Below are 9,131 nucleotides of genomic sequence, written 5' to 3'. Positions count from 1 at the left end.
TAGACGTTACCTGAGGTAGAAAATTTGTGTCAGATGAAGTGCAGAAGTTAGCTCTTCTGTGTTATATGCAAACACTTGCGTGGATACCTGTGTGGTGATGCAGTTTTTTTAGATCGAGATTTTCTTTGTCAGCTTGCATCGCAGAAAAAGCAGTTTTCATTTAAAGTCCTTGTTATTAATCTACTGGATTTCACCGGCTTTCGCTTCCATGGAACGTTCCTTTAGGGAGTGTAGATGCGCTTGTAGGAGTATTTGCATGTTGAGGACATGACTGGTTGGCTGGGATGATGTGTCATACCAACGACCTGAAGCAAAATTTTCTTCACCTGAGATATTAGCGTTTTGATTCAGTGTTCTTACCAGCAGCTGTGTGAACTTCCACAGTGGTGACAGCCCATTTGCATGAAGAAGTCGCTTCTGGGCACACCTCTTGCATAGGTGAGCCCTGACGGAGAGTGTTGCCTTCACTTTTCTGTTGGCTTCAGCTTACCTGATTGCGTTTTTGTAATGTCATATGTGAGGAAAGCTGGTATCCTGAGATAGTACAATGCGATGTGATTTCAACCTGAGGTAAATACATTGTAATAATTAAAGCTTTCCGGTAGTATGACCTATCACCATGTGTACAGACCTTGTGAGAGACGACTACCGTTGGAGTTTTGTTTCATGATGTATACATGCCCGACAGACAGCAAGAGCTATTCCATCAAATGTGTCACTTTTACCTGCATATATCCTATGCCAAATTTTATGTACTAATTTTGCCAAGCCTTGTTTTCCTGCCTTTGCTTCTGAGGTCGAATAGCCATGGGCTGACTACTCATATCTCCTATTTTTTAAAGCATAGCATATTTTATTCGCTTTGCGTTACTCAAGGCCAGACTTTGATCTTAAATTAAGGCCGTGGGCTCCATAACCTTGACTCAACAAAGTTTCGTAAGCTACTCGGAAAAAGCAAGGACAGTCTGTAGACCAGTATGACACCATTGAAAGTTTTTCAGCAATAGACAAAGAACTCTCATTTTAGCACTTACCTGTTCACTCTGCCGCAATCAGAATATAGTTGGCACCGCTCCAGATTTTAAAATTTGCCTTCCATGACTGCTGTAATAGCATGACTGCTGACCATGTCTTGGGCATATCTTGCTACCATTGTCTTAAGTAGGCAGTGTTGTTCCAATATCATATAGCTACATTTGCAGACAGTCCTTATCATCATAAGGAAAGCTAAAGGAAAGAGCACGAACATAACCTATCTTTCATCAGCCTGTTCAAAGCCTGTTTAAGACATATCCGAAAATGATTGTCATGCATACTGCATGAAGGCATGAATATAATTGTAGAGATAACAAGCGAAATGAATCAGAGATGAAGGTACACTCCTTTTAAATGAAAAGAACAATACCTACACGTTAGGCGAAATGTCTGAAGCCATTGGTCACCTTCTTTTGCACACAATCGACGATGGTGATAATGTTATCAAACTAAGTGCATTAGCAGCAGTAGATCGCGTTGCGATGAGCTGCAGCATAAGGCCTGCTAGTGCACGCGCTTGTGCTATAAATGCCAAAGTGAACGGTTCTGTTGGCAATGGTCAGTATTATCGCGCAGACTGCGAAACCTTTTTCTTCTTAGGTACCCGTCGCAGTCGAGTGTGGGTATGAATTGAGCAGAAAAACGGAGCAAAGAGGTTTGTAAGTGAGGCTGTGCGTACCGGTCGCAAAAAATAATCATATAAAATATAATTGTGGATTAACTACACTTTCGCCTATTGGAGTAGCGAGAGCCGCAGCCCCTGGCTATGGTAATGTTCAGCTTATAGTGGAGCATACAGGATAGATAACGGCTTAAACTTTACTTATCTCGGTGAAGACTTTCAGGTGATCAGTAAAGTAGTGCGACTTGGTCTGCACCTGTTCAATTGAACGGTTTAGATCTGCAGTGCTTCGCTATATTTCCAAGTCCAGGCTACATCTCTAGTGCACGCACTTCCAAATGGATTGTTTGTGAAGCGGCCATTAAACTCATGAGTAGCAGATCCAAACTTACTCACCTGGATGTCAGAGTCTACGTTTCATAAACGGTTAACCTCATCGTCACATCCAATGTTTTTCTGAGCAGTAAAACGCTCCCGTCTTGCTGCATCACTCATACGTCCCTTTTTCAACTTCTCGGCATGCTGTTCTTCATTTTCGCCGGCACGCCGCCTCCTTTTTCTTTCATTCAGCTGTCTTTGGACTCCATTCTACGTTAAGTACAGAAGTCGTTTCGGCTTGCGAAGCAGCACTCAATTCCTCCTCTCTGGACCTCCTTCTTCTCCCACTTCCCGGCATACAGTACATGTCACGGTGCCACGCTGACGACATGAACTAATGGCCCAGCTCTCTGTCTATGCCACGTGAAAGTTGCTAGGCAACTGCGCGACACACCACGGTGCCACGCCAATGGCTTGAAAACTTAGCGCAGTGTAGCTTTCGCGACAATAATTCTGTTCCGCAGGTTAAGCTGTGAGCGAATTGTTGTCAGAGTTTATTATTTAGTATATTTTGTGCAAGTAAGTACAAAATAATGATGTAATTGTTTCAGTGCAAGACCATCAATAAGTGCAGGCAACCATAGGATTGTCATCCTGGCGTTACATAGCTTTAGCACAGCCTCTATTCCGCGGTTTAGTCACCTGGCCTTGGCCATCCAATCCTAACCTTGAACTGACACTTGTGGCGCAATGCGGCCCTAAATAGCCGCATTCGAACATTCGAGACGGGAGAGGAGAGCCCAGAGAAAGAACGCGGGCCCTGCTCCTCACAATGTCGCGATGAGAGAGGAGGTCTCCGACTGTGAGCAAAAGCGAGCGCACTGCGTGCTGTGCACTCTAGACCTCTGCAGTGGCGCCGGTTTCCACAAAGGAGGCGCCGAAACTGTAGCAAAAATCACCTCCGTGATTTGCAAAGACTGTCAGCTCACTGAAGTGTCGACGGCACTGTTGATCTTAATTCCGTATGCGTACTTCTGGGGCCTCTGAAAGGCAGCAGGTGTAAATGAACATGATGGCTTATGGAGTACCAACGCTGTAAAAGACGAAATTATTGTCGCTACTTAATTATGTTACTTATAGACACAGGAGTGTTAAGTACCTAATAATTCTGATTGCAAAACTAATTTAGTGCCGTGTGAAAATTACTTGCATCCAAAGTCTACTGTTCGCTATCACGAAAGCTACTGCAGGCTTGGTACCAGCTCATAGGCTCGCATTCTACCGAGGAATCAATAATATAAGCAGTCAGCTGAAGCGTTAGAAATAAACGAATGATTTTTTTTTCAGTTACTTGTAGATGAATTATAGTTTACTTACTAAGGAACTTACTGTTTGCTGTGAAAAACATTTTGTAAAGGCTATTAATGGCTTGCGTGCCATTAGAATTACATGAAGTGTGAAATAGCCACTATGGTTTGCAAACAAGGCGAAGACTAGAAATAAGATCTGAAAGTCCGATATCAGAAAAGTAATTGAATGTCAGAGGCAGTTACGATTGCGAAACTTAGAGGGGCGGTTACCTTTATTCCTTACATTCTGACTTAATCATTGGCTATCGCCGCTCGAGAAGCTTTTCACGACAATAACATGGCCGTTGTCTGCAGTTCAATGCAGCGAACATCGCGGATAAGAATTGGGCGAGAAAATTAAGCGTATATCCACGACGACAGAATAAATGCTTTCGCTTAGTTATGGGCCTAATCTGAACTGAGTCCTTAAATGTTTATTTCGCGGGATTATAGCAAGGTATATGTCCCACTAAATGCTCAATTTCTGTTTCATATTCATCCAGAAGTGTGTATTATCGGACCTTTGGGCTTGCATGCCGGCCAGACACATTATTCGGACCGCCCTTGCGTGAAAGCACAGTGTATTGGTAACCCACCTCGACTTATAATAACCGGGTAAGTGGCTACCGACGTTCACGATAATCGTAACACTTATTACAGCGTTTTTAGAGCCACACAAGGTTTACCAGGAATCAAAGGCGGATAATGGTAGCGCCGTCAACATCTGTGGCATAAGTACTATTACTTTCTGACCTTCTTGAACTACTACTGGCTGCTCTAAAACCCATTGTAGTTCTCGCGTAACGGCCCTGCCACTTGTTTTATTAATGTTATCAAATTAATCAAGGAACGCTAGAGAGCGATCGCGCGTAGAAGGAGCCCCGAAGCAATAACGAAAAGAGTTTGTGTCCTTCCTGGTTTACGGATGTGCAAGTTCTGACACCGGGGCGCTGACTCAAGGAGCCGCGAGATGCAGGCAACCACGGCGGCGTATGGTACTGCTGCGCATGTACCTCTTACTTTTATGGTCATCTTATTATTTGAGATTTGTATTACTTTATGCTAAACTGAATACAATGTAGTGCCTTCGCTTCAGGTGCTCTTTTGTAACCTCGTTGGCGGGTAAATGGAGTCTCTGCCGCCAAAGCAGCTGTTTACTACTCAGAAAACCTCTGACTGGTGCGTGTAGGTTTTTCGCACATATATCTAGACAATAAAATATAGACGAAAATTTTCGTGTGCTGATTAAGCTACAGCATACAAGTGACCAAAGAGTAGTGTGCAATAAGGCCAAGGCAGCGTTAGCAAGTGCCACTCACTGGGTCCGTACTTGGCTAGCGTTACTCGCCCGGAGTTATCGGCTGCTCGCAATACGTGACCAACGGTTTGACAGCAATAAACCATTCTGTTCGGCGAGCTGTTAGTTTATTTTGATGTAGGGCTTTTAAACGCAAAGGCTACATAAATGTCGCCTATCTTGTCCTTGTCTTTTCTTACGCCTAAAAATCCTACATCAAGTTGTTTGACATTAGCTTGGCTTATCATGGGGTATGCTGAGCAGTAGGCGCTGTGAAATTTTATTGTAGTCTTTAAGTCATAGCTAGGAATCTGACACTGTCTTCGACGAACTCACGGAATTGTCGCGCTAGTTTATGGGCGCACACAATTTGGCCGCTGACCTCTTGAAAGAAATGTATTCGATATCACTGGCGAAATTGACCAGCAGAGATCCTTGTCACTGCTCCATCTTTAAAATTGTATTCCCAATGTTCATGGGTATACTTTAATTATTATGCCAGAGTGGTTTCATACTTTTGAAATGCAAGAACTACGATACAGCTCGACTAAATGCCCGAACTACAATGATGAAACCATTGTGAATAATGCTGTGCTTGTCACGGATTGCGGCACTGTACCATAGCTTTTTCCAAAGCAATATATAATATTGTCAATATGGTGGCGAACCGCTGTTGTACGTCCCAAAGACGTTTGGTGTGAGTCGAAGGGGGCGCTGAATCGTAGAAGCTAGGTGACAAGCTAGTCGCGTTAGGAAGGTGGCCGAGACACTTCGACAATGCCAGATATCGTGAAAAGCCCAGATATCGTCTGAGTCGGTGACTCAAGTGGGAAGACTAAAGGCGGTAATTTTATGCAATGCGCTAAAGAGTCTGCAATAACACTTGAGGTGTCGGTGGCATCAGTGATATCAACAGTGCTAAGCAATTCTCCTCGAAGTAAATGCGTTGCAAAAGGCATTGATTGGGTTGGGAACGTATAGATTGCTATTTCCAGTGGCAACTGTGAGCTCGGCATGCTGGAGCAGCACAGATTTGTGATGAGCGCTACTGATATACTGTGTACGCATTACAATAGTACACAAGAGGAAGCAGGGGAGCGGTGTTATCCGCAGCAAGGAAAGGAGCAGCGGAAGCAGTGCTTGTGTCTACGAAATTCTCATAAAATGCGGCAAAAATCAATGCAAGCACGTGCTGAGTCGATCATGGCATGATGCTTAGACATAAAGTCCCATCCGAGGATTACTTCATGACAAAAATGAGCGAAAAGATAAATTCAATGGTGTGGAGAGGCTTTGTCTGACGAGTCGTGTGGTGCACGCTGCAAGTGTTCGAATCTGTCCAGCGCTACCGGTTCGTGGTGAAATATCGGGGGTCGATGTCGTCACTTTCCCTAGCTTGCGGCACAGGTTACCACTAATCACGAACACCGCTGCACCAGTGTAAACAAGCTCATCAGAAGCAACGCCTTCGATGAAAATCTCAATAATGTCAAGAGGCCTTTCCACCGTTCCTGAATGCGCAGTTCTTGCCTCGCGAACTACGGCGCCTAGTTTTTCGGCTGGAGGGGTAGTGATCGGAGGAGCCTTCCAGAGCGGGGCCGGCGGAAGGGAGATGACGATCGTTGGGTATATTGTCACGACGTTGGTGCCTTCGCTAGATAAAGAGTGCCGATACACGTGAAACTCCACGGTCATAGTTTTAGATAGGTCTTGTGAAGGCGGAGCCGACTAACTTCAACGGCTTTCGCTCCGAGCGCCCCCTGGCATTCCTTCTTCCTTAAGCGTAACGCACACAGGCGCACGGGCACACGTGCACAGAAGCGGACAAAAGCAAACGAAAAAATTTTGCAGATGCAATTTTTCAGTTATCGCGCAAAACAACGCTTCATTCGGATGACATGAGCTGTCTCTGGACGAGGTAGTCGACAGCCTCTCTGGTCTGGGCTATCCTGAAACACACGTAGTTGACGTTGCTGACGCTCCGCAAGATTTTATATGGTCCGAAATAGCGGCAAATTAGTTTTTCTGATAAGCCACGACGTCGAACACCCACACCTGGTCTCCGATGTTGTAGGAAGCTTGTCTCTGGCGGGGATTGTGTCGGCGTGAATCATTGTCCTGTTGCTGAGCGATGTGGACGCATGCTAGTTGGCCTGCTTGCTCAGCATGTTGGGCGAACTTCTCGGCGTCAGTAGAAAACTCACAATCGGATTTGCAAAGAAGCATTGCTTCCAGCATCGTCGTAACCTCGCTGCCGAAAAACAAGGCGAAACGGCGTGAAACATGTCTTTTGGACTGCCGTATTGTACGCGAATGCCATGTATGGTAGGATCACATCCCAAGTCTTATGCTGGGCGTCGATATACATCGCCAGCATGTCCGCTATGGTCTTATTAGGCCTTTCCCTCAGCCCGTTTGTCAGCGGATGGTAAGCAGTAGCTTTTCGACGCGCCGTACCACTGAGATGAAGAGCTTCGGCCATCATTTGCGAAGTAAAGGGAGTAACTCTATCGGTATTACCACAGGTAGGATCACTGTGCCGCAGTATGATCTGGGGTACAAAGAAATGGAACACTTCAGATGCTGTACCACAAGGTAGCGCTTCGGCCTCGGCATAGCGAGGCAGATAATCTGTGGCGATGATTATCCAATGGTTGCCACCGGATGACCAACGGAAAGGACCGAGAAGGTCTATGCCGACTTGATCAAACGGTGCGCGTGGTAGCATTATGGGCATGAGGAGGCCTGCAGGCTTTGATTGCGGAACCGTCCGATGCTGACATTGCCGACAGCTCTTGACAAAGCGCTTAACAACAGTGTCAAGGTTTGGCCAGTAGAATGTCGTATTCTAGCAAGTGTATGAGAATAGCCCAAGTGGTAAAAAGTCGGTTCATCGTGGCACGCGAAAAGGACTTCCTCTCGCAGGGCTGTGGGTACCACCAAGAGGTAGGTTCTCGACTCGGATAGAGTACACCACTTCTCAGGCAGAAAGTTTAGGGGATCTGAGAAAAGCACTTAGGTATGGTGGCTGGCTGACCTACTAAATAATCGATTCGGGCTCGTAAATCTGGATCAACACGCTGCTGATGAGACATATCTGAAGCACCGGTAGCTCCGAGAATACTGCCAAGGGCACCCGTGTCTGGTTTGGTGAGCTCGACATGCGCACGAGAGAGCGCGTCAGCATCTTCATACTTATGTCCGGTCTTATAGACTATAGTGAGGTCAGACTTCTGTAGGCGAAGGCTCCATCGCGCCAGGCGGCCGCATGGGTCACGCAGGAAGGGTAGGCAACAAAAGGAATGGTGGTCAGTGACAACTTTAAATGGGCGACCATAAAGGTATAGACGAAACTTCGCAGCAGCCCAAATAATGGCGAGGCATTTCTTTTCAGTAGTTGAATAGTTCCTCTCGGCGCGCGATAAAGTACGGCTGGCACAGGCGATGACTCGTTAAACACCCTCTTGACGTTGCACGAGAACTCCTCCAAGGCCAATGTTACTGGCGTCGGTGTGTATTTTTGTCTCTCATCGAAATGTGACAGAACAGGTGGCGATTGTAGACGGAGGAGGAGTTCGAAAAAAGCTGCTTCTTGCTCGTAAGTTCAAACAAAAGGGGTGTCTGCCCGTGTGAGCCTAGTCAGCGGTTCAGCGAGATCAGCAAAGTTATCAATGAAACACCGGTAGTAACTGCACAAGCCGAGAAACCTGCGAATAGCTTTCTTGTCACGTTTAATCGGAAAGGCCGCAAGAGCAGTAAGCTTATCAGGTTCGGGCTTCACGCCGGCGGCGCTGACGACATGGCCTAGGAATAGCCAAAGTGGCATTTTCTTGGCTTAAGTGTTGGGATAGCCGACCGCCGTACTAATCGCAGGCGCTGAAGATGTTCTGCAAACGATTCTGCAAAGACCAACACGTCATCTAGGTAAGAGTAGGCAGCACTGCCATTTAAAGCCGGCAAGGACAGTGCCCATCGTCCGCTGAAAGGTGGCCGGCGCGGAACAAAGTCGGAAAGGAATTGAAGCATGAAGCAGAGTACTGAAACTGAAATGCAATATTAATAAAATTCTTTTATGCACTAAAATTACTGTAAAGAGCGTAATAAATCGGTGGCGTTCGTCGCACCATCGTGCGAAGTTAAATAAGTTAATATGAAAAATCGGTGCGGCGTAAATGCGTAAAAAGAGTTCAAAGCATGTTAAAAGGCGATTGTTGCTGAGAGCTGTCTCTGAATGCAACCCAAAGGTAACATACACTCACTGAATACAGGAATTGATTACTGTGAAAGTAATTATAGAGTATAGCCGTTGTCATACCGTCACATCCTGGCTGAGTTCGCGGCTGGTTTTGCGGCTGTTAAAAACAAAAACATGGTAATATGCAACCTAAAGGGGAACATATACCCCAAGAAATATGGTTGTAATTTATTTGAATGCTGTCAATTGAAAAAAAGGTAGCTACAGCAATCGAACACATGTCTTACAATCAGGCATGTGTTGTTAGTCCATTAC

This window comes from Amblyomma maculatum, chromosome 5, assembly GCF_055883805.1.
Source record: "Amblyomma maculatum isolate TAMU_Amacu chromosome 5, ASM5588380v1, whole genome shotgun sequence".
Classification (NCBI taxonomy): Eukaryota; Metazoa; Arthropoda; class Arachnida; order Ixodida; family Ixodidae; genus Amblyomma; species Amblyomma maculatum.
The sequence above is the reverse complement of the archived record's forward strand: the minus strand, read 5'-3'. Positions refer to the sequence as shown.